This window comes from Theropithecus gelada, chromosome 15 (genome assembly GCF_003255815.1).
Source record: "Theropithecus gelada isolate Dixy chromosome 15, Tgel_1.0, whole genome shotgun sequence".
Taxonomy (NCBI): domain Eukaryota; kingdom Metazoa; phylum Chordata; class Mammalia; order Primates; family Cercopithecidae; genus Theropithecus; species Theropithecus gelada.
In genome coordinates this window covers 48,079,302-48,084,981 of record NC_037683.1, presented here as the reverse complement: position 1 = coordinate 48,084,981, position 5,680 = coordinate 48,079,302, and the positions used below count along the sequence as shown (strand labels likewise).

The 5,680-nt window shown below is 47.0% G+C and overlaps 1 protein-coding gene across 6 annotated transcripts in view; it reads left to right on the top strand.

The window, feature by feature from the left end:
* The first annotated feature begins 2,010 nt into the window (after positions 1-2,010).
* The window catches only part of UBAP1 (ubiquitin associated protein 1), a 75,334-nt gene continuing 71,664 nt past the window's right edge, over positions 2,011-5,680 (top strand). For 4 of the 6 annotated variants that reach the window (XM_025358838.1, XM_025358839.1, XM_025358841.1 and 1 more), the window contains exon 1: positions 2,011-2,246. The gene's annotated coding sequence lies outside the window, so the exon portion shown is untranslated. The remainder of the gene's footprint in view (positions 2,247-5,680) is intronic. The other 2 variants (XM_025358843.1, XM_025358842.1) reach the window with 1 other exon arrangement.

Sequence of the window (5,680 nt, the reverse complement as noted above, 5' to 3'; positions counted from 1 at the left end):
GTTAACTTTTTTTTTTTGAGACGGAGTCTCACTCTGTCATCCAGGCTAGAGTGCAAGGGAGTGATCTCGGCTCACTGCAACCTCCGCCTCCCGGGTTCAAGCCATTCTCCTGCCTCAGCCTGCTGAGTAGGTGGGATTACAGGCACCTGCCACCAGGCCCGGCTAATTTTTTTTGTATTTTTAGTAGAGACGGGGTTTCACTATGTTGGCCAGGCTTGTCTCGAACTCCTGACCTCGTGATCCACCTGCCTCGGCCTCCCAAAGTGCTGGATTACAGGCATGAGCCACCACATCCGACATTATTTTTCTTTTAATTTAAATTTTATTTTTTTTGAGACAGTCTTGCTCTGTTGCCCAGGCTAGAGTGCAGTGGCATGATCATTGCTCACAGCTGCCTTAACCTCCCAGGCTGAGGCCATTTTCTCACCTCAGCCTCCTAACTAGCTGGGACCACAGATGTGTGCAACCATGTCTGGATAATTTTTTACAATTTTAATTATTTTATTTTTAGACAGGGTCTCACTTTGCAGAGCCTAATAGCTGGCATTACAGTTGTGCACCACTATGCCCAACTTTTTTTTTTTTGTTAGAGATGACGATTTACCACGTTGTTCAGGATGGTCTCAAACTCCTGAGCTCAAGCAATCTGACCATCTTGGCCTCCCAAAGTGCTGAAATTACAGGCGAGAGCCATCGTGCCTAGTCGTTTTATTTTATTTTATTGAGACAAGATCTTGCTCTGTCACCCATGTTTGGAGTACACTGGCACAATCCTGGTTCACTGTAGCCTCGACCTCTCAGGCTCAAGTGATCTCCTATCTCAGCCTCCTGAATAGTTGGAACCACAGGCACGTGCCACCATGCCCAGATAATTTTTTGAGTTTTTGTAGAGACAAGGTCTCACTATATTGCCCAGGCGCACCTAATTTTTACCAAACTTTTTGTAGAGACGGGGGTCTCATTATGTTGCTTAGATTGATCTTGAACTCCTGGGCTCAAGATTCATCATATTCAATTAATAATTCTCTGTCTCCTAATTCCAGCAGACATAGAAAGACACAGAAGGCCAGCGCCATGGCTCACTCCTATAATCCCAGCAATTTGGGAGACTGCGAGGCTTGAGCCCAGAAGTTTACGATCAGCCTGGGTAACATGATGAGACCCCATCTCTCCATATATACACAATAATAAAAATTATCCAGGCATGGTGGCATGCGCCTGTAGTCCAAGCTACTCAGAAGGCTGAGGTGGGAGGATCACTTGAGCCCGACAGGTGGAGGTTGCAGTGCGCCAATATCGCGCCACTGCACTCCAGCCTAGGCGACAGAACGAGACCCTGTTTCAAAAAAACAAAAAACACCACGAACAGAAACAACAACAACCCCCACAGAAGGTAGTGAAGGCTTGGGATTGGATTACCTGGTTTAAACCCATAGAATGTCAGAACTGAAGAAAGAGTCAGAGGTCAACTTTCTTTTTTTTTCTTTTGATACAGAGTCGCTCTCCGTTGCTCTCCTGGAGTGCAGTGGCGCGATCACAGCTACCGCAGCCTCGACGTCCCAGGCTCAAGCGATCCTCCTGCCTTGGCCTCTCAAAGTGCTGGAATTACAGGCGTGAGCCACTGCGCACTGCCTAGAGGTCACCTTTCAACTTAGTCCTCAATACATGGGAAAAGTGAGGCCCAGAAGGCGTATGAGTTGTATCAGGTCGCTGACCCTGAACAGAAGCTAGACGTCTTAATTCACAAGTAGGACTCGCTGCTAACTCTTTGGGCATCCCTTCGCGATTCAAGGCTCTTGGGTTTCCCGCTTTGGCCGCCTCGCCAAATCCAAGTCTTACACTCTTAGTGATCCCCTCCTTTCCTCCTTCCCCTTAGGTCAGCAAGGTTTACTCATTCTAATTGCAATGCTCCATGTTGCCGGAGTAGCTCCTCGCTAGAAGGGAGATTAGTTACGTCACCGTCGGCTCCTCCCATTGGTCCGGGCGTGTGGAGCGCGGCGCCATGACGTCAGACGCCCAAAGGGGTGGGGCGGTGAGGGGAAGGAGGAGGGAAGTAGGACTTCAACATGGCGGCTGCGGCACTGGCGGTGGCTACGGTGACGGCCTGGCCCGGAGCGGGCAGAGTTGGAGGTGGTGGCGTTCGCTCTCCCTAGGGGCCGTCGGGAGCTCAGCGGGGACCGAGCCTCGGAGGCCGGCCGGTGCCAGCACCTTTCGGCTTCTGGGACGGCGGCAGCAGCGGCATTCAGGTGAGAGGGGCCTCCCTCTGGGGGAGGGGGAAGAGGGGCGGAGTTGGGGGAGGGGGGCCGGTTCTGGGAGACTAGGAAACGGGCTGGGGGGCCGAGCGAGGTGAAAGGCGCCGGAGCTAGGAGGTGGGAGGGAAAAGTGGCCGGAGACCCGCGATTTGGGGAGGATTCTGGGAGAAGGGTCGGAGTGAGGGGACCGGAGTTGAAGGGGCGGAGGGTAAACGGGATGCGGGAAAATGAGTTCGGATTAAGGAGACTAATACCCTACTGGAAGACAGGCATAGTAGACTTATGTCGGGCTGGATTGAGAGCTCGGTGGGAACTAGAGGATGTCAGGGAGGGGGACCCAGGTTTTAGTAAAGAAGGTGAGTGGTGGGGAGTTTAGGGTGAGCTGGGGACGTGCGGTGTAGATTTAGTTCTCCCTGAGGCAGTGAGACTGGGGAGAAAGGGTGGAGACTAGACCAGAGTTAAGTGATTTTGGGGGATATCTTTGGCTTTGTCTGGTCTTCTCCAGGTATGTTTATCCGCCTTTTTTGTTTCTCGGGTGGAGGCTTACCTATACAGTCCACCTGGGCCTCAGGAACCGCCCCAGTCTTTCTTGTGGAACGTCAGGTTCATTTATTTGAGCTATATCAGTGATCTTTGACCTTTGTTGCCAACTGTGTTTCCAGACTAGCGTGTTAAAAGTGTGGTTGGACATAAAAATACGTTTTATGTTAAACTGAAATAAAATATTGATACTTTTTTGTCACCATGCAGTGTTGCGAAACCAGATTTGGTAATTTGGTTAAGTATTACATATATTCTATTCTAACTTTACTCGTTAGTGCTTTGTCTTTTCAGTTATTAGCATTTCAGAATTTGATTAGATATGGTGGATGTTTTCCTTTTTAATTTTATCAGATTTGATGGTGGGGAAAAAGAAGATACTTAGTCTTTAGTGATAGTTCTTTCTAGTTAATGTCCCAACCTAGTTAAACCAAAAGTTTCCGTATTGGCCGGGCGCTGTGGCTCACACCTGAAATCCCAGCACTTTGGGAGGCCTAGGCGGGCGGATCACGAGGTCAGGAGTTCAAGACCAGCCTGACCAACTTGATGAAACTCCGTCTCTCCTAAAAATACAAAAAGCCAGCCGGGCGTGGTGGCAGGCGCCTGTAATCCCAGCTACTCTGGTGGCCGAGGCAGGAGAATGGCTTGAACCTGGGAGGCGGAGGTTGCAGTGAGCAGAGGTTGAGTCATTTGCACTCCAGCCTGGACGACAACGTGAGACTCCGACTCAAAAAAAAAAATTCCGTATTATGGCAAAGAATGTGAAATGTCTCAAGTCTTTTTTTTTTTTTTTTTTTTTTTTTTGAGACGGAGTCTCGCTCTGTCGCCCAGGCTGGAGTGCAGTGGCCAGATCTCAGCTCACTGCAAGCTCCGCCTCCCGGGTTCCCGCTATTCTCCTGCCTCAGCCTCCCGAGTAGCTGGGACCACAGGCGCCGCCACCTCGCCCGGCTAATTTTTTGTGTTTTTAGTAGAGACGGGGTTTCGCCGTGTTAGCCAGGATGGTCTCGATCTCCTGACCTTGTGATCCGCCCGTCTCAGCCTCCCAAAGTGCTGGGATTACAGGCTTGAGCCACCGCGCCCGGCCTCAAGTCTTAAGATAATTACATTGTCCGCATTAACTTACTGTAAGTGATATTTTATGAAATTTTTGTTTCTAGTTTGTTCTATTCATTGTGTTTATTGAATACCTACTGTGTGTTGCATTAATAACAATCATTATTATTATGGAGATGTGAAACTTAATGTTTCTTTAGTCAGTGACCATCGCTGTCATTGCACAGCAGTTAACTTTGCTAACCTGCTAGGACCTCATTGGAAAAAAAACTTATTTTTTGTTTGTTTCTTTTTATTTTTTTCCAGAGGGAGCCTCGGTCTGTTGCCCAGGCTGGAGTGCAGTGGCGCTATCTTGGCTCACTGCAACCTCTGCCTCCTGGGTTCAAGTGGCTGTCTTGCTTCAGCCTCCCGAGTAGCTGAGCTTATAGACACTTGTCACTATGGCTGGCTAATTTTTGTATTTTAGTAGAGATGGGGTTTCACCATGTTGGTCAGGCTGGTCTCGAACTTCTGACCTCAAATGATCCTCCGGCCTTGGCCTCCCAAAGTGCTGGGATTACAGGCGCCTGGCCTGTGTGTTTTTTTTGTTTGTTTGTTTTAAAGAAGGCAAAGGAAAAAAAATTAAACTCTGTAAATATAAAAACTTCTTCAGTTTCTCTTTAGTTTAGTGTTTAAGACTGATTTCCTAATCGTGGCATTTCTTCTGTGTATCTGAAAGATTTTTTCACTTTGATTTTGAAGAAGACTAACAGTATTCTGAAAAGATAACAATAGATCTGTAGACAAGTCTCATCAATGATTGTTAGTGTATTTTTTAATGAAAAAAAATTTTTTTTGTAGAGTTGGGGTCTCCTTATGTTGCCCAGTCTGATTTTGAACTCCTGAGCTCAAATGATCCTCCCACCGCAGCCTCCCAAACTGCTGGGAGGCATGAGCTGCTAGTGCACGTATTTTTGACTGGCAAATGTCACATTATCTTGCATGTCTTTTAACTATGGTATTTAAGGATCCCTGATGTTTGTTTATTTATTTATTTATTTATTTATTTTTTTTTTGAGACTGAGCCTTGCACTGTTGCCCAGGCTGGAGTGCTGTGGCGTGATCTCAGCTCACTGCAACCTCTATTTCCCAGGTTCCAGCGATTCTCCTGCCTCTGCCTCCCAAGTAGCTGGGATTACAGGCAGCCACCACCACGCCCAGCTAATTTTTATAGTTTTAGTAGCGATGGGGTTTCACAACGTTGCCCAGGCTGGTCTCGAACTCCTGACCTCAAATGACCTACCCGCTTTGGCCTCCCAAAGTGCTGTGATTACAGGTGTGAGCCACCGCGCCCAGCTGGATCCCTGATGTTTAATTCAGTGTCCAAAATTTTTACCGAGTATTTTCAGCATTATAATTGAAATATCATTAGCCCTGGGTGTAAATGCCAATATTACAAGTTTTTCCTGTTCTTTAATTATACTATTGAATGTATTGAGATTTTTCAAATGTAGATTAAGAGTAATCTTTTTTCTTACAGATTCATTAAAAATATTTATTAATCATCAATCAGATGGTTTTTTTTAAGACAGTCTTTCTCAAGAAATGCAAAAGGTAATACAGAGTGCCTTAAAACATTAAATAAACTTTTTTTCTAACAATTAAAAAAAAAAAACCTCAAACTGAAAAGAAGCTTAGAAATCATCTGGGTTGGCCGGGCGCGGTGGCTCAAGCCTGTAATCCCAGCACTTTGGGAGGCCGAGATGGGCGGATCACGAGGTCAGGAGATCGAGACCATCCTGGCTAACACGGTGAAACCCCGTCTCTACTAAAAAATACAAAAAACTAGCCGGGCG